At 40.8% G+C, this 19,487-nt stretch overlaps 8 non-coding genes across 8 annotated transcripts; all 8 read left to right on the top strand.

Annotated features, from left to right (window-relative positions):
* The first annotated feature begins 40 nt into the window (after positions 1–40).
* On the top strand, positions 41–113 carry trnad-guc (transfer RNA aspartic acid (anticodon GUC)). The gene has a single exon. It is a non-coding gene; the product is annotated as a tRNA-Asp (tRNA).
* A 462-nt stretch (positions 114–575) lies between these two features.
* trnad-guc (transfer RNA aspartic acid (anticodon GUC)) lies at positions 576–648 on the top strand. The gene has a single exon. It is a non-coding gene; the product is annotated as a tRNA-Asp (tRNA).
* A 7,016-nt stretch (positions 649–7,664) lies between these two features.
* Positions 7,665–7,737, top strand: trnad-guc (transfer RNA aspartic acid (anticodon GUC)). The gene has a single exon. It is a non-coding gene; the product is annotated as a tRNA-Asp (tRNA).
* A 2,222-nt stretch (positions 7,738–9,959) lies between these two features.
* trnad-guc (transfer RNA aspartic acid (anticodon GUC)) lies at positions 9,960–10,032 on the top strand. Its single transcript has one exon. It is a non-coding gene; the product is annotated as a tRNA-Asp (tRNA).
* Positions 10,033–12,792: 2,760 nt separating this feature from the next.
* On the top strand, positions 12,793–12,865 carry trnad-guc (transfer RNA aspartic acid (anticodon GUC)). Its single transcript has one exon. It is a non-coding gene; the product is annotated as a tRNA-Asp (tRNA).
* Positions 12,866–13,326: 461 nt separating this feature from the next.
* trnad-guc (transfer RNA aspartic acid (anticodon GUC)) lies at positions 13,327–13,399 on the top strand. The gene has a single exon. It is a non-coding gene; the product is annotated as a tRNA-Asp (tRNA).
* Positions 13,400–16,000: 2,601 nt separating this feature from the next.
* On the top strand, positions 16,001–16,073 carry trnad-guc (transfer RNA aspartic acid (anticodon GUC)). The gene has a single exon. It is a non-coding gene; the product is annotated as a tRNA-Asp (tRNA).
* Positions 16,074–17,604: 1,531 nt separating this feature from the next.
* trnad-guc (transfer RNA aspartic acid (anticodon GUC)) lies at positions 17,605–17,677 on the top strand. Its single transcript has one exon. It is a non-coding gene; the product is annotated as a tRNA-Asp (tRNA).
* Positions 17,678–19,487: the final 1,810 nt, after the last annotated feature.

The following is a 19,487-nucleotide window of genomic DNA, read 5'->3' as shown; positions in this document are numbered from 1 at the left end:
TGCTAATATAATTTGTGGTATGTCCAGTAAAATGTATCAGTCCTCGTTAGTATAGTGGATCAGTATCTCCGCCTGTCACGCGGAAGACCGGGGTTCGATTCCCCGACGGGGAGATTGCTTTTTTTCTTCCTCGTTAACACTTCCTTTCCAGATTTTAGTTCAAATCCCTGAAATATCACCTCATATTAAGCACCATTAGCAGTCACAGCTGAGAGACATTATAGTGTTGAAGTTCTTTGGTTCCAGAGTGTGGTTCATGGTTAATCCTGGATACTAATGCCAGTAGCTGCAATTGCAAAATTTTCAAGGAAGTGATTCTTTCCAGTACGTGTTTTTAAAAGCAGTTGTTTACCAGGTTAGTGGTTAAGTGACTAATCTATGTCTTGGTTTGATTTTTGGTCATACCTTTAGGTCATGTCCTTATTTAGATGAGTTTTCACTTCACCAGTGATACGCCACGTCCAAACCTTGGTCACTACTGGTCCTTAGTGCTATTGGTATACACGTCCATCGTGCCATCTCTGTGGTTGGTGATTGCTAATCTATTTTGTGGTATGTCCAGCAAGGTGTATCAGTCCTCGTTAGTATAGGGGATCAGTATCTCCGCCTGTCACGCGGAAGACCGGGGTTCGATTCCCCGACGGGGAGATTGCTTTTTTTCTTCCTCGTTAACTCTTCCTTTCCAGATTTGAGTTCAAATCCCTGAAATAACACCTCATACTGAGCACCATTTGCAGTCACAGCTGAGAGACATTGTACTGTTGAAGTTCTTTGGTTCCAGAGTGTGGTTCATGGTTAATCCTGGATACTATTGCCAGTAGCTGCAGTTGCAAAACTTTCAAGAAAGTGATTCTTTCCAGGACGTGTTTATAAAGCAGTTGTTTACCAGATTAGTGGTTAAATGACTAATATATGTCTTGGTTTGAGTTTTGGTCATACCTTTAGGTCATGTCCTAATTTAGATGAGTTTTCACTTCACCAGTGATACGCCACGTCCAAACCTTGGTCACTCCTGGTCCATAGTGCTATTGGTCTACCTGTGCTACACCACATCCATTACCTGCCTGAGCTATGTCTTGGATAGGATAATTTCGCATACCTTTGGGTCATGTCTTAATTTAGATGAGTTTTCACTTCACCAGTGATACACCACGTCCAAACCTTGGTCACTCCTTGTCCATAGTGCTGTTGATATACGCGTCCATCGTGTCAGCTCTGTGGGTGGTTATTGCTAATCTCTTTTGTGGTATGTCCAGCAAAGTGTATCAGTCCTCGTCAGTATAGTGGATCAATATCTCCGCCTGACACGCGGAAGACCGGCGTTCGATACCCGAACAGGGAGAATGCTTACGGCCATACTACCCTGAACACGCCCACTTCCTGGTTTGTGTTTGTGAGTTGATGGCTGCAGTAGGGAGAGGAAGGCTCTCCCCATTCTTTGTTGGTTTTCTTATTTATTTGAAGGTTTATTTAAAAGTTTAAGTGCTTTATTTATTTATTTATTTATTTATTTATTTATTTTCGTTTTTGCGTCCCCAGCAGACTTAGTTTCTGTCTGGGGAGCCTTTTTTTGGTTCTCTCTTTTTTTGAACAAACAATGGACAGACCGCATGGCATCGAGTTTGGAGTGGAAGCGGGCAAGCGTGTTGTGGATTTGCCCCCAGGAACTGATGGATGTAGTGAAGTGAAACTGGACAATGGAAAACCGACAACGACAATGGACTGTGATTCAAACAAGGTATTTAAAAAGTTGCTAATTATGAATGAAACCGGACTGGATACAAGGAAAAAGAGTATAGACAATGATTTCAACAAGGTAGCTCGGCATGGAGGGAAAGAAAGTGAGGCGGATGGAAATAATATGAATGGATTAATTAACAAAACAACTGAAATGATTGTACAAGGACAGAATAATGATGCGGATAAAATGAACAATGGATTGGACATGAGGAGAAAGAAGGAATATAACATGCGTGATGGAGAAAAGAGAAATAAGCAAGAAACAAAAAAAGATATGGAGAATGTGAAAGGGCTAAGACAAAGAAAATACTTGGAAGAACTGACAATGCTTTTGGAAACAGAGGAGATTGAAAACATAACACCAATTGACTTAATTAAAGAAATCGAGAAGATGGTGGGTACGGGGAAGCTACTGGTACTACGGTCTACACAAAATAAACAATATGAAGCGACGTTGGAAAATGAGGAGGCATGTGAAATTTTAGATGGGGGTCTCTTATGCAAAGGGGTTCTAATTCAGACTAAAAGACTACAAGTTAACGAAGTTATGGTCTCCTTCCTACAACTGCCCCCATTCATAACAGATGAAGAGGTGTTGGAAAAGCTACAGAGGTGGAGAGTGGACCCTGTCCTCCCATTGAGGCGGCGCTTCTACCCGGGCACGTCCGTTGAAGATGGAACAAGATTCATTAAAGTAAAATTCCCGAAAGATGTAGCCTCCCTGCCGTATTCCACTAGATTTGAAACTCCGAACGGTCCCCGGTACTGCCGGGTGATTCACGACCGGCAGGTGAAGATCTGCCGGTTGTGCATGAACCCTGGTCACGTGCTGCGGGAGTGTCCGGAGTTTACGTGCAGGGAGTGCTTACAGCAGGGTCACTATGCCCGGGAATGCGTCGCTCTCAGATGCCCTGATTGCTGCCGTGCATTCATACACTGTACATGCGTTTCTTCTGCTGAGGGAGAGGGAGAAGTAAGCAAGTTGGAGATAAACATGGTGGCATCAGAGGCGGGGGATGAGGGTCCCTCCCAGGAACCGGCACCTGAAGAGGATCCCCCCTGTGCTCAGCCCCCCAGACAACAAGACTCAGAGCGCGAGGACTCAGGCATGGACATTGGGATTTTAACTGGAATAATTGGGGCTGGAACAATGGGGGAGAAGGGGCAGAGGGAGGAGGAGACCCAGACACACAAGGAACTAAATAAAGAAGAATCATTGGATGAAGTTGGAAAAGGAAAAATTAACCGTGACATTTCAAACAAGTGGGACAATTTTACGACCAAAAGGAAAAGGTTGAAACCAAGTATTAACATAGACAAGGTATTACAAGCACAGGAGAGAAGAAGAAAGGCAAAACAAATAGAAATAACTGGAGGGAGATTTGAGGTTTTACAGGATGATGGTGGTACATAGTAATGGTTGGTTTTATGTTTCTTAAATATTTTGTTGGCTTGAATTATTTATTGCCATTTATTATTTTAATGGGGTGGAATTTTATTTCAATAAACATGAGGGGAGGGGCGAATCCCGAAAAATTACAGAAGTTAATCAGAGAGACTGAGAAAAATGATATTATTTTATTGCAAGAAACGAACTGGACAAGTGTGATAGCGGAGGATTTTAGAAAACGATGGGATGGGGAGGTTTTATTTAATAATTGTGAGGGAAGAGGTAGAGGAGTGGCTTTTTTAATTAAAAGGAATATGGTTGAGGAAGTAACAGAAATATATAATGATAAAAAAGGAAAAATACTAACTATAAGTGTTGGAGAAGGTAATGAGAAAATGAATGTTTGTAACATACATGCACCGAATGAAGAGAAAGAGAAAGTTGAATTTTTTAAGAAATTAAAAGTTCTAATCGAGGCTTGGGGGGAAACTGTGGTTGCTGGGGATTTTAATATAGCACTACAGAAAGAAGATGTGGCAGATAATATGGTTTTTAGAGCAGAAAGGGGAAGAAAGGAACTAATACAGGTAATGGAAGAACTCGATTTAATAGATGTATGGAGAGAAAGGAATAAAGGAGTTAGAAAGTTTAGCAGAAGACAAATTGTTTTAGATGAAATTAAGCAAAGCAGAATTGATATTGTTTTGGCAAAAAGTAGTTTTATGGAGAATTTTAAAAGTATTTACTACAGAAGATGTAATTTTAGTGATCATGACTTTATTGTTTTTAATATAGATCTGAATAAAATAGAGAAGGGGCCGGGGGTATGGATTTTAAATACAAAAGTCTTAAAAGACAATTTTTATCAAATGGAAATAGAAAATATAATTGTGAACAGCATAAAGAACATGACAAAGTATGAAAGTAACTTGGGAATATGGTGGGACAATCTAAAGTATGATATTAAAAGACATTCGATTTTGTTTTGTAAAAAACTGAGAAGACAGGAAAGGGGGAGAGAAGAAAAGTTACGAAAAGAACTAGAAGAGGAACTAAAACAAAGTGATGGGAAAAATGAAAACACGAATAAAATTATGGAGATAGAAGATGAACTTAAAAAAATAGAAGAAGAGAAATTCCAGGGAGCTATGATAAGAAGTAGAGCGAAATATATGATTGAAGGCGAACGATGCACAAAGTTCTTTTTTGAACTAGAAAAAAACAGACAGAAAACGGAAGAAATTAAATGTATTAAAAATGGAGAAGGAAAGAGATTGACAGATAAGGACAATATTTTAAAGGAAATAAAAAGATTCTATACCAACTTATTTTCAAAACAAGGTGTGGAAGAGGGTGCAAAAGATTTTTTATTGAATAATATTAAGAGTAAAGTAAGTAAGGAAGATAAAACAATGTGCAATAGAGACATCAATAGTGAAGAAATAGAGAGAGCCATAGATGAGATGAAAAACGGCAGGAGTCCTGGTCTGGATGGCTTACCATGTGAATTTTACAAGGTTTTTAAAGGTTCTCTTGTTCCTGTTTTAAGACAAATGTATGAAGAAGTGTGGAAGGGAGGGGCTCTCAGCTCAAGGATGTCAAGAGGTTTAATTAAAATTATATATAAAAAGAAAGGGGACAGGGAAGAGCTGCAGAATTTTAGACCCATAAGCCTTTTAAATTGTGACTACAAGATTTTGGCGAAGATAATGGCAAACAGACTGAAGCGGGTCTTACCAACAGTCATCCAAACTAACCAGGCTTATGCGGTAATAGGCAGAGACATCTCAGACACAGTTAATGGTGTGAGGGACAAAGTCTGGTACATGGAGAAGGCAGGAGTCAGTGGCTTTTTAATTAATGCAGACTTAGAAAAAGCGTTTGATAGGGTAGAGCACGATTTTCTATTTGCGGTTTTAGAAAGATTTGATTTTGGGGAAAACATAATCCGGTGTCTGAGATGTCTCTACGCTGATGCCAAGAGTTGTGTCAAATGCAATGGTTTTTTAACAGATTTTATTCCTTTAACCAGGTCAATAAGACAGGGCTGTCCACTGTCAGCAATACTTTACTCTTTGGTTGCAGAACCTTTAGGACTTGCGATCAATGCTGACAATGGAATAAAAGGGGTAAAGATTGAAGGTTTTAAGAATTTTAACACAGAAACCAAAATTTATCAATATGCAGATGACACAACCCTAATTTTAAAAGATGAGCACAGCATTTTTAAAGCGTTGGATGCCATAGAAATATACAACCGGGGTTCAGGAGCTCGGATGAATGTTGGCAAAACTGAGATTTTAAAATTAGGAAAGCAAACCGCCTTGTCAAGGACACTGCCTTTTAAAGAAGTAAAAGATAACCTTAAAATTCTGGGGGTGAGAATAGGGCCAAATGAAAAAGAAACTACGAAACTGATGTGGGAGGAGACAATCGGGAAAATAAGAAATAGATTGGCATTTTGGAAAAGGAGAAGTCTTACTCTGAAGGGAAAAATTTTAGTTGTTAATACACTGTTTTTATCCAAAATATGGAGTGTCCTTGGATCAGTGTGTTTGCCATTACCCACAGTTAAAACTCTGAAGCAGTATGTGACTGATTTTATTTGGGATGGTAAGCCAGCTAAAATAGCCTATGAGACTCTGATTGGAAGGGTGGAGGAGGGCGGTCTGGGATTGCTCGATCCATCCATAAGACTGAAGGCTTTAAGAATAAAAACTGTTAAAAATTTCATGAGGGAGGGAGACAAAGAATCGACACGAATTCTGGAATACTTTTTAGACAAAACTTTTAAAATGGGGCCTTCAGCCTTGTGGATGAAAACAAAAGAATATATGACAAACGGCATCCCAGACTTTTATAGGGAAGTTTTAAGGGCTTGGAGTGATTTTATAGGACATGTAGTTTTTAAACCGGAGGGAAAGGAAGAAATTTTAAATCAACCCTTGTTCTTAAATCCGAATTTACGAATTGGAGGAGGGAACTTTTACAAGCACTGGTTTGACGCAGGATTCCGAAAAATCAGAGATCTTTTGTACGAGGTCAGACCGGGATTCTTGCCATTTCAGGCTTTCATTGACGAGATTGGTGCAACAGTAGACGAATGTAATGAAGAAAAAATCAGGAATGAGTACATGACAATAAAAAAAGCAGTTCCTAAAGAATGGTGGACAATTATAGAAAGAAATGAAAAGAAACAAGAGGAAGGTCCAATGAGAATAGAGATGAAGGACACAGGGACACCTTTTAGTGCTCTTGTTTTAAAAGACTTCTATTCTGTTTTTAGAGAAATGGCTTTTATACAACCGAGAGCAAATTCTTATTGGGAAAAGATGTTTGTAGATTTTAACACAAAAGATGTGTGGAGAAACATCAGAACCGGTTTGAAATGCCCTTCGTTAGAAAATTTTGATTTCCTTTTAGCCCACAACTGTGTTTTTAATGAAATGAGACTTTTTAAGATGGGACTTGCGAGGGATGAAACATGCAAAATATGCAAGAAGGAGAAAGAGGGCTTAAAGCATATGTTCTTTAACTGTGAAGAACTGAAAAAACTGACCGCAGTGCTTAAGGAAATGACGAAAGGTTTTGGACAGAATGAGCAGTATGTTGATGAAAATTGGGAGAAGATGTTTTTATTTGGGATGATACAAGGTAAAAAAGGAAAAAATAACCAGGCACTCAATATAGTTTTGTCAGTGGCTAGGCATACAGTGTGGGTAAGAAGAACGGTTTTGAAGAATAAAGGACGGAAACTGGATATATGCAAACTGTTTGAAAGCAAATTGAAAAGAATAATGGAAGCACTGTATGTCTATTTTAATAATAACGGAATTTTAGAGGTTTTTAACAAAATATTTGTTCTTACTAATCCTTTTGTGCAAATAACTTGGGAGGGTGTAAGAATAAGTTTACCAGATGTGATGTAATCAATGTGCCTGTTTGTTTTTTAGAAAACAGAATGATAGAGAAATGTGACTTTTGTTTTTAACAGTTGCTCTGTGGATTTTGTGTAAATCTGTATTTGATTATGCTCCAGAAAAAAAAAAAAAAAAAAAAAAAAAACAGGGAGAATGCTTCTTTTCTTCCTCGTTAACACTTCCTTTCCAGATTCGAGTTCAAATCCCTGAAATATCACCTCATATTAAGCACCATTAGCAGTCACAGCTGAGAGACATTGTACTGTTGAAGTTCTTTGGTTCCAGAGTGTGGTTCATGGTTAATCCTGGATACTAATGCCACTAGCTGCAGTTGCAAAACTTTCAAGGAAGTGATTCTTTCCAGTACGTGTTTTTAAAAGCAGTTGTTTACCAGGTTAGTGGTTAAGTGACTAATCTATGTCTTGGTTTGATTTTTGGTCATACCTTTAGGTCATGTCCTTATTTAGATGAGTTTTCACTTCACCAGTGATACGCCACGTCCAAACCTTGGTCACTACTGGTCCTTAGTGCTATTGGTATACACGTCCATCGTGCCATCTCTGTGGTTGGTGATTGCTAATCTATTTTGTGGTATGTCCAGCAAAGTGTATCAGTCCTCGTTAGTATAGGGGATCAGTATCTCCGCCTGTCACGCGGAAGACCGGGGTTCGATTCCCCGACGGGGAGATTGCTTTTTTTCTTCCTCGTTAACTCTTCCTTTCCAGATTTGAGTTCAAATCCCTGAAATGTCACCTCAAATTAATCACCATTAGCAGTCACAGCTGAGAGACATTGTACTGTTGAAGTTCTTTGGTTCCAGAGTGTGGTTCATGGTTAATCCTGGATACTAATGCCAGTAACTGCAGTTGCAAAACTTTCAAGAAAGTGATTCTTTCCAGGACGTGTTTTTAAAGAAGTTGTTTACCAGGTTAGTGGTTAAATGACTAATCTATGTCTTGGTTTGATTTTTGGTCATACGTTTAGGTCATGTCCTTATTTACATGAGTTTTCACTTCACCAGTGGTACGCCACGTCCAAACCTTGGTCACTACTGGTCCTTAGTGCTATTGGTATACACGTCCATCGTGCCATATCTGTGGTTGGTGATTGCTAATCTATTTTGTGGTATGTCCAGCAAAGTGTATCAGTCCTCGTTAGTATAGTGGATCAGTATCTCCGCCTGTCACGCGGAAGACCGGGGGTCGATTCCCTGACGGGGAGATTGCTTTTTTTCTTCCTCGTTAACACTTCCTTTCCAGATTTGAGTTCAAATCCCTGAAATATCACCTCATATTAAGCACCATTAGCAGTCACAGCTGAGAGACATTATGTTGTTGAAGTTCTTTGGTTCCAGAGTGTGGTTCATGGTTAATCCTGGATACTAATGCCAGTAACTGCAGTTGCAAAACTTTCAAGAAAGTGATTCTTTCCAGGACGTGTTTTTAAAGAAGTTGTTTACCAGGTTAGTGGTTAAATGACTAATCTATGTCTTGGTTTGATTTTTGGTCATACGTTTAGGTCATGTCCTTATTTACATGAGTTTTCACTTCACCAGTGATACGCCACGTACAAACCTTGGTCACTACTGGTCCTTCGTGCTATTGGTATACACGTCCATCGTGCCATATCTGTGGTTGGTGATTGCTAATCTATTTTGTGGTATGTCCAGCTAAGAATCAGTCCTCGATAGTATAGTGGATCAGTATCTCCGCCTGTCACGCGGAAGACCGGGGTTCGATTCCCCGACGGGGAGATTGCTTTTTTTTCTTCCTTGTTAACACTTTCTTTCCAGATTTGAGTTCAAATCCCTGAAATAAAACCTCATATTAAGCACTATTAGCAGTCACAGCTGATAGACATTATATCGTTGAAGTTCTTTGGTTCCAGAGTGTGGTTCAAGGTTAATCCTGGATACTAATGCCAGTAGCTGCAGTTGTAAAACTTTCAAGAAAGTGATTCTTTCCAGGACGTGTTTTTAAAGCAGTTGTTTACCAGGTTAGTGGTTAAATGACTATTCTATGTCTTGGTTTGAGTTTTGGTCATACCTTTAGGTCATGTCCTAATTTAGATGAGTTTTCACTTCACCAGTGATACACCACATCCAAACCTTGGTCCCTCCTGGTCCATAGTGCTATTGGTCTACCTGTGCCAAACCACGTCCATCACCTGGCTGAGCTAGGTCTCGGATTGATTTATTTCGCAAACCTTTAGGTCATGTCTTAATTTAGATGAGTTTTCACTTCACCAGTGATACACCACGTCCAAACCTTGGTCACTCCTGGTCCATAGTGCTGTTGGTATACGCGTCCATTGTGTCATCTCTGTGGTTGGTTATTGCTAATCTATTTTGTGGTATGTAGAGTCAAATGTATCAGTCCTCGTTAGTATAGTGGATCAGTATCTCCGCCTGTCACGCGGAAGACTGGGGTTCGATTCCCCGACGGGGAGAATGCTTTTTTTCTTCCTTGTTAACACTTTCTTTCCAGATTTGAGTTCAAATCCCTGAAATATCACCTCATATTAAGCACTATTAGCAGTCACAGCTGAGAGACATTATATTGTTGAAGTTCTTTGGTTCCGGAGTGTGGTTCAAGGTTAATCCTGGATACTAATGCCAGTAGCTGCAGTTGTAAAACTTTCAAGAAAGTGATTCTTTCCAGGACGTGTTTTTAAAGCAGTTGTTTACCAGGTTAGTGGTTAAATGACTATTCTATGTCTCGGTTTGAGTTTTGGTCATACCTTTAGGTCATGTCCAAATTTACATGAGTTTTCACTTAACCAGTGATACGCCACATCCAAACCTTGGTCACTCCTGGTCCATAGTGCTATTGGTATACGCGCCCATCGTGCCATCTCTGTGGTTGGCGATTGCTAGTCTCTTTGGTGGTATGTCCAGCAAAGTGTATCAGTCCTCGTTAGTATAGTGGATCAGTATCTCCGCCTGTCACGCGGAAGACCGGGGTTCGATTCCCCGACGGGGAGATTGCTTTTTTTTCTTCCTCGTTAACACTTCCTTTCCAGATTTGAGTTCAAATCCCTGAAATAACACCTCATACTAAGAACCATTAGCAGTCACAGCTGAGAGACATTGTACTGTTGAAGTTCTTTGGTTCCAGAGTGTGGTTCAAGGTTAATCCTGGATACTAATGCCAGTAGCCACAGTTGTAAAACTTTCAAGAAAGTGATTCTTTCCAGGACGTGTTTTTAAAGCAGTTGTTTACCAGGTTAGTGGTTAAATGACTAATCTATGTCTTGGTTTGAGTTTTGGTCATACCTTTAGGTCATGTCCAAATTTAGATGAGTATTCACTTCACCAGTGATACGCCACGTCCAAACCTTGGTCACTCCTGGTCCATAGTGCTATTGGTATACGCGCCCATCGTGCCATCTCTGTGGTTGGTGATTGCTAGTCTATTTGGTGGTATGTCCATTAAAGTGTATCAGTCCTCGTTAGTATAGTGGATCAGTACCTCCGCCTGTCACGCGGAAGACTGGGGTCCGATTCCCTGACGGGGAGATTGCTTTTTTTCTTCCTCGTTAACACTTCCTTTCCAGATTTGAGTTAAAATCCCTGAAATATCACCTCATATTAAGCACTATTAGCAGTCACAGCTGAGAGACATTGTACTGTTGAAGTTCTTTGGTTCCAGAGTGTGGTTCAAGGTTAATCCTGGATACTAATGCCAGTAACTGCAGTTGCAAAACTTTCAAGAAAGTGATTCTTTCCAGGACGTGTTTTTAAAGCAGTTGTTTACCAGGTTAGTGGTTAAATGACTAATCTATGTCTTGGTTTGATTTTTGGTCATACCTTTAGGTCATGTCCTTATTTAGATGAGTTTTCACTTCACCAGTGATACGCCACGTCCAAACCTTGGTCACTACTGGTCCATAGTGCTATTGGTATACACGTCCATCATGCACTCTCTGTGGTTGGTGATTGCTAATATAATTTGTGGTATGTCCAGTAAAGTGTATCAGTCCTCGTTAGTATAGTGGATCAGTATCTCCGCCTGTCACGCGGAAGTCCAGGGTTCGATTCCCCGACGGGGAGATTGCTTTTTTTCTTCCTCGTTAACACTTCCTTTCCAGATTTTAGTTCAAATCCCTGAAATATCACCTCATATTAAGCACCATTAGCAGTCACAGCTGAGAGACATTATAGTGTTGAAGTTCTTTGGTTCCAGAGTGTGGTTCATGGTTAATCCTGGATACTAATGCCAGTAACTGCAGTTGCAAAACTTTCAAGAAAGTGATTCTTTCCAGGGCGTGTTTTTAAAGCAGTTGTTTACCAGGTTAGTGGTTAAATGACTAATCTATGTCTTGGTTTGATTTTTGGTCAAACGTTTAGGTCATGTCCTTATTTAGATGAGTTTTCACTTCACCAGTGATACGCCACGTCCAAACCTTGGTCACTACTGGTCCATAGTGCTGTTGGTATACGCGTCCATTGTGTCATCTCTGTGGTTGGTTATTGCTAATCTATTTTGTGGTATGTAGAGTCAAATGTATCAGTCCTCGTTAGTATAGTGGATCAGTATCTCCGCCTGTCACGTGGAAGACTGGGGTTCGATTCCCTGATGGGGAGATTGCTTTTTTTTCTTCCTTGTTAACTCTTCCTTTCCAGATTTGAGTTCAAATCCCTGAAATGTCACCTCAAATTAATCACCATTAGCAGTCACAGCTGAGAGGCATTGTACTTTTGAAGTTCTTTGGTTCCAGAGTGTGGTTCATGGTTAATCCTGGATACTAATGCCAGTAGCTGCAGTTGAAAAACTTTCAAGGAAGTGATTCTTTCCAGTACGTGTTTTTTAAAGCAGTTGTTTACCAGGTTAGTGGTTAAATGACAAATCTATGTCTTGGTTTGTATTTTGGTCATACCTTTAGGTCATGTCCTAATTTAGATGAGTTTTCACTTCACCAGTGATACGCCACGTCCAAACCTTGGTCACTCCTGGTCCATAGTGCTATTGGTATACGCGCCCATCGTGCCATCTCTGTGATTGGTGACTGCTAATCTATTTGGTGGAATGTCCAGCAAAGTGTATCAGTCCTCGTTAGTATGGTGGATCAGTATCTCCGCATGTCACGCGGAAGACCGGGGTTCGATCCCCTGACGGGGAGATTGCTTTTTTTCTTCCTCGTTAACACTTCCTTTCCAGATTTGAGTTAAAATTTCTGAAATAACACCTCATACTAAGCAGCATTAGCAGTCACAGCTGAGAGACATTGTACTGTTGAAGTTCTTTGGTTCCAGAGTGTGGTTCATGGTTAATCCTGGATACTAATGCCAGTAGCTGCAGTTGAAAAACTTTCAAGGAAGTGATTTTTTCCAGGACGTGTTTTTAAAGCAGTTGTTTACCATGTTAGTGGTTAAATGACTATTCTATGTCTTGGTTTGAGTTTTGGTCATACCTTTAGATCATGTCCTAATTTAGATGAGTTTTCACTTCACCAGTGATACACCACATCCAAACCTTGGTCCCTCCTGGTCCATAGTGCTATTGGTCTACCTGTGCCAAAACACGTCCATCACCTGGCTGAGCTAGGTCTCGGATTGATTTATTTCGCAAACCTTTAGGTCATGTCTTAATTTAGATGAGTTTTCACTTCACCAGTGATACACCACGTCCAAACCTTGGTCACTCCTGGTCCATAGTGCTGTTGGTATACGCGTCCATTGTGTCATCTCTGTGGTTGGTTATTGCTAATCTCTTTTGTGGTATGTAGAGTCAAATGTATCAGTCCTCGTTAGTATAGTGGATCAGTATCTCCGCCTGTCACGCGGAAGACCGGGGTTCGATTCCCCGACGGGGAGAATGCTTTTTTTCTTCCTTGTTAACACTTTCTTTCCAGATTTGAGTTCAAATCCCTGAAATATCACCTCATATTAAGCACTATTAGCAGTCACAGCTGAGAGACATTATATTGTTGAAGTTCTTTGGTTCCGGAGTGTGGTTCAAGGTTAATCCTGGATACTAATGCCAGTAGCTGCAGTTGTAAAACTTTCAAGAAAGTGATTCTTTCCAGGACGTGTTTTTAAAGCAGTTGTTTACCAGGTTAGTGGTTAAATGACTATTCTATGTCTCGGTTTGAGTTTTGGTCATACCTTTAGGTCATGTCCAAATTTAGATGAGTTTTCACTTAACCAGTGATACGCCACATCCAAACCTTGGTCACTCCTGGTCCATAGTGCTATTGGTATACGCGCCCATCGTGCCATCTCTGTGGTTGGCGATTGCTAGTCTCTTTGGTGGTATGTCCAGCAAAGTGTATCAGTCCTCGTTAGTATAGTGGATCAGTATCTCCGCCTGTCACGCGGAAGACCGGGGTTCGATTCCCCGACGGGGAGATTGCTTTTTTTTCTTCCTCGTTAACACTTCCTTTCCAGATTTGAGTTCAAATCCCTGAAATAACACCTCATACTAAGAACCATTAGCAGTCACAGCTGAGAGACATTGTACTGTTGAAGTTCTTTGGTTCCAGAGTGTGGTTCAAGGTTAATCCTGGATACTAATGCCAGTAGCCACAGTTGTAAAACTTTCAAGAAAGTGATTCTTTCCAGGACGTGTTTTTAAAGCAGTTGTTTACCAGGTTAGTGGTTAAATGACTAATCTATGTCTTGGTTTGAGTTTTGGTCATACCTTTAGGTCATGTCCAAATTTAGATGAGTATTCACTTCACCAGTGATACGCCACGTCCAAACCTTGGTCACTCCTGGTCCATAGTGCTATTGGTATACGCGCCCATCGTGCCATCTCTGTGGTTGGTGATTGCTAGTCTATTTGGTGGTATGTCCATTAAAGTGTATCAGTCCTCGTTAGTATAGTGGATCAGTACCTCCGCCTGTCACGCGGAAGACTGGGGTCCGATTCCCTGACGGGGAGATTGCTTTTTTTCTTCCTCGTTAACACTTCCTTTCCAGATTTGAGTTAAAATCCCTGAAATATCACCTCATATTAAGCACTATTAGCAGTCACAGCTGAGAGACATTGTACTGTTGAAGTTCTTTGGTTCCAGAGTGTGGTTCAAGGTTAATCCTGGATACTAATGCCAGTAACTGCAGTTGCAAAACTTTCAAGAAAGTGATTCTTTCCAGGACGTGTTTTTAAAGCAGTTGTTTACCAGGTTAGTGGTTAAATGACTAATCTATGTCTTGGTTTGATTTTTGGTCATACCTTTAGGTCATGTCCTTATTTAGATGAGTTTTCACTTCACCAGTGATACGCCACGTCCAAACCTTGGTCACTACTGGTCCATAGTGCTATTGGTATACACGTCCATCATGCACTCTCTGTGGTTGGTGATTGCTAATATAATTTGTGGTATGTCCAGTAAAGTGTATCAGTCCTCGTTAGTATAGTGGATCAGTATCTCCGCCTGTCACGCGGAAGTCCAGGGTTCGATTCCCCGACGGGGAGATTGCTTTTTTTCTTCCTCGTTAACACTTCCTTTCCAGATTTTAGTTCAAATCCCTGAAATATCACCTCATATTAAGCACCATTAGCAGTCACAGCTGAGAGACATTATAGTGTTGGAGTTCTTTGGTTCCAGAGTGTGGTTCATGGTTAATCCTGGATACTAATGCCAGTAACTGCAGTTGCAAAACTTTCAAGAAAGTGATTCTTTCCAGGACGTGTTTTTAAAGCAGTTGTTTACCAGGTTAGTGGTTAAATGACTATTCTATGTCTTGGTTTGAGTTTTGGTCATACCTTTATGGTCATGTCCTAATTTAGATGGGTTTTCACTTCACCAGTGATACGCCACGTCCAAACCTTGGTCACTCCTGGTCCATAGTGCTATTGGTATACGCGTCCATCGTGCCATCTCTGTGGTTGGTGATTGCTAATCTAATTTGTGGTATGTCCAGCAAAGTGTATCAGTCCTCGTTAGTGTAGTGGATTAGTATCTCCCCCTGTCACGCGGTAGACCGGGGTTCGATTCCCCGACGGGGAGATTGATTTTTTTCTTCCTTGTTAACACTTCCTTTCCAGATTTGAGTTAAAATCCCTGAAATATGACCTCATATTAAGCACCATTAGCAGTCACAGCTGAGAGACATTATAGTGTTGAAGTTCTTTGGTTCCAGAGTGTGGTTCATGGTTAATCCTGGATACTAATGCCAGTAACTGCAGTTGCAAAACTTTCAAGAAAGTGATTCTTTCCAGGACGTGTTTTTAAAGCAGTTGTTTACCAGGTTAGTGGTTAAATGACTATTCTATGTCTTGGTTTGAGTTTTGGTCATACCTTTATGGTCATGTCCTAATTTAGATGGGTTTTCACTTCACCAGTGATACGCCACGTCCAAACCTTGGTCACTCCTGGTCCATAGTGCTATTGGTATACGCGTCCATCGTGCCATCTCTGTGGTTGGTGATTGCTAATCTAATTTGTGGTATGTCCAGCAAAGTGTATCAGTCCTCGTTAGTGTAGTGGATTAGTATCTCCCCCTGTCACGCGGTAGACCGGGGTTCGATTCCCCGACGGGGAGATTGATTTTTTTCTTCCTTGTTAACACTTCCTTTCCAGATTTGAGTTAAAATCCCTGAAATATGACCTCATATTAAGCACCATTAGCAGTCACAGCTGAGAGACATTGTACTGTTGAAGTTCTTTGGTTCTAGAGTGTGGTTCATGGTTAATCCTGGATACTAATGCCAGTAGCTGCAATTGCAAAATTTTCAAGGAAGTGATTCTTTCCAGTACGTGTTTTTTAAAGCAGTTGTTTACCAGGTTAGTGGACAAATGACTAATCTATGTCTTGGTTTGATTTTTGGTCATACCTTTAGATCATGTCCTTATTTAGATGAGTTTTCACTTCACCAGTGATACGTCACGTCCAAACCTTGGTCACTACTGGTCCTTAGTGCTATTGGTATACACGTCCATTGTGCCATCTCTGTGGTTGGTGATTGCTAGTCTATTTTGTGGTATGTCCAGTAAAGTGTATCAGTCCTCGTTAGTATAGTGGATCAGTATCTCCGCCTGTCACGCGGAAGACCGGGGTTCGACTCCCCGACGGGGAGATTTCTTTTTTTCTTCCTCGTTAACACTTCCTTTCTAGATTTGAGTTCAAATCCCTGAAATAACACCTCATACTGAGCACCATTAGCAGTCACAGCTGAGAGACATTGTACTGTTGAAGTTCTTTGGTTCCAGAGTGTGGTTCATGAATAATCCTGGATACTAATGCCAGTAGCTGCAGTTGAAAAACTTTCAAGGAAGTGATTCTTTCCAGTACGTGTTTTTTAAAGCAGTTGTTTACCAGGTTAGTGGTTAATTGACTAATCTATGTCTTGGTTTGATTTTTGGTCATACCTTTAGGTCATGTCCTAATTTAGATGAGTTTTCACTTCACCAGTGATACGCCACGTCCAAACCTTGGTCACTCCTGGTCCATAGTGCTAATGGTATACGCGCCCATCGTGCCATCTCTGTGGTTGGTGATTGCTAGTCTATTTTGTGGTATGTCCAGTAAAGTGTATCAGTCCTCGTTAGTATAGTGGATCAGTATCTCCGCCTGTCGCGCGGAAGACCGGGGTCCGACTCCCCGACGGGGAGATTTCTTTTTTTCTTCCTCGTTAACACTTCCTTTCCAGATTTGAGTTCAAATCCCTGAAATAACACCTCATACTGAGCACCATTAGCAGTCACAGCTGAGAGACATTGTACTGTTGAAGTTCTTTGGTTCCAGAGTGTGGTTCATGATTAATCCTGGATACTAATGCCAGTAGCTGCAATTGCAAAATTTTCAAGGAAGTGATTCTTTCCAGTACGTGTTTTTTAAAGCAGTTGTTTACCAGGTTAGTGGATAAATGACTAATCTATGTCTTGGTTTGATTTTTGGTCATACCTTTAGGTCATGTCCTAATTTAGATGAGTTTTCACTTCACCAGTGATACGCCACGTCCAAACCTTGGTCACTACTGGTCCTTAGTGCTATTGGTATACACGTCCATCGTGCCATCTCTGTGGTTGGTGATTGCTAATCTAATTTGTGGTATGTCCAGTAAAATGTTTCAGTCCTCGTTAGTATAGTGGATTATTATCTCCGCCCGTCACGCGGGAGACCGGGGTTCGATTCCCCGACGGGGAGATTTTTTTTTTTCTTCCTTGTTAACACTTCCTTTCCAGATTTGAGTTCAAATCCCTGAAATATCACCTCATATTAAGCACTATTAGCAATCATAGCTGAGAGACATTATATTGTTGAAGTTCTTTGGTTCCAGAGTGTGGTTCAAGGTTAATCCTGGATACTAATGCCAGTAGCTGCAGTTGTAAAACTTTCAAGAAAGTGATTCTTTCCAGGATGTGTTTTTAAAGCAGTTGTTTACCAGGTTAGTAGTTAAATGACTATTCTATGTCTTGATTTGAGTTTTGGTCATACCTTTAGGTCATGTCCTAATTTAGATGAGTTTTCACTTCACCAGTGATACGCCACGTCCATACCTTGGTCACTCCTGATCCAAAGTGCTATTGGTATACGCGCCCATCGTGCCATCTCTGTGGTTGGTGATTGCTATTCTAATTGGTGGTATGTCCAGCAAAGTGTATCAGTCCTCGTTAGTATAGTGGATCAGTATCTCCGCCTGTCACGCGGAAGACCGGGGTTCGATTCCCTGACGGGGAGGTTGCTTTTTTTCTTCCTCGTTAACACTTCCTTTCCAGATTTGAGTTAAAATCCCTGAAATATCACCTCATATTAAGCACCATTAGCAGTCACAGCTGAGAGACATTATATTGTTGAAGTTCTTTGGTTCCAGAGTGTGGTTCATGGTTAATCCTGGATACTAATGCCAGTAACTGCAGTTGCAAAACTTTCAAGAAAGTGATTCTTTCCAGGACGTGTTTTTAAAGAAGTTGTTTACCAGGTTAGTGGTTAAATGACTAATCTATGTCTTGGTTTGATTTTTGGTCATACGTTTAGGTCATGTCCTTATTTACATGAGTTTTCACTTCACCAGTGGTACGCCACGTCCAAACCTTGGTCACTACTGGTCCTTAGTGCTATTGGTATACACGTCCATCGTGCCATATCTGTGGTTGGTGATTGCTAATCTATTTTGTGGTATGTCCAGCAAAGTGTATCAGTCCTCGTTAGTATAGTGGATCAGTATCTCCGCCTGTCACGCGGAAGACCGGGGGTCGATTCCCTGACGGGGAGATTGCTTTTTTTCTTCCTCGTTAACACTTCCTTTCCAGATTTGAGTTCAAATCCCTGAAATATCACCTCATATTAAGCACCATTAGCAGTCACAGCTGAGAGACATTATGTTGTTGAAGTTCTTTGGTTCCAGAGTGTGGTTCATGGTTAATCCTGGATACTAATGCCAGTAACTGCAGTTGCAAAACTTTCAAGAAAGTGATTCTTTCCAGGACGTGTTTTTAAAGAAGTTGTTTACCAGGTTAGTGGTTAAATGACTAATCTATGTCTTGGTTTGATTTTTGGTCATACGTTTAGGTCATGTCCTTATTTACATGAGTTTTCACTTCACCAGTGATACGCCACGTACAAACCTTGGTCACTACTGGTCCTTCGTGCTATTGGTATACACGTCCATCGTGCCATATCTGTGGTTGGTGATTGCTAATCTATTTTGTGGTATGTCCAGCTAAGAATCAGTCCTCGATAGTATAGTGGATCAGTATCTCCGCCTGTCACGCGGAAGACCGGGGTTCGATTCCCCGACGGGGAGATTGCTTTTTTTTCTTCCTTGTTAACACTTTCTTTCCAGATTTGAGTTCAAATCCCTGAAATAAAACCTCATATTAAGCACTATTAGCAGTCACAGCTGATAGACATTATATCGTTGAAGTTCTTTGGTTCCAGAGTGTGGTTCAAGGTTAATCCTGGATACTAATGCCAGTAGCTGCAGTTGTAAAACTTTCAAGAAAGTGATTCTTTCCAGGACGTGTTTTTAAAGCAGTTGTTTACCAGGTTAGTGGTTAAATGACTATTCTATGTCTTGGTTTGAGTTTTGGTCATACCTTTAGGTCATGTCCTAATTTAGATGAGTTTTCACTTCACCAGTGATACACCACATCCAAACCTTGGTCCCTCCTGGTCCATAGTGCTATTGGTCTACCTGTGCCAAACCACGTCCATCACCTGGCTGAGCTAGGTCTCTGATTGATTTATTTCGCAAACCTTTAGGTCATGTCTTAATTTAGATGAGTTTTCACTTCACCAGTGATACACCACGTCCAAACCTTGGTCACTCCTGGTCCATAGTGCTGTTGGTATACGCGTCCATTGTGTCATCTCTGTGGTTGGTTATTGCTAATCTATTTTGTGGTATGTAGAGTCAAATGTATCAGTCCTCGTTAGTATAGTGGATCAGTATCTCCGCCTGTCACGCGGAAGACTGGGGTTCGATTCCCCGACGGGGAGAATGCTTTTTTTCTTCCTTGTTAACACTTTCTTTCCAGATTTGAGTTCA

The sequence above is a fragment of the Urocampus carinirostris genome, chromosome 18 (genome assembly GCF_059441175.1).
Source record: "Urocampus carinirostris isolate Australia breed hairy pipefish chromosome 18, RoL_Ucar_1.0, whole genome shotgun sequence".
In the NCBI taxonomy this organism is placed as follows: Eukaryota; Metazoa; Chordata; class Actinopteri; order Syngnathiformes; family Syngnathidae; genus Urocampus; species Urocampus carinirostris.
Note: the sequence above shows the minus strand (reverse complement) of the source record. Positions and strands in the feature narration are given on the sequence as shown.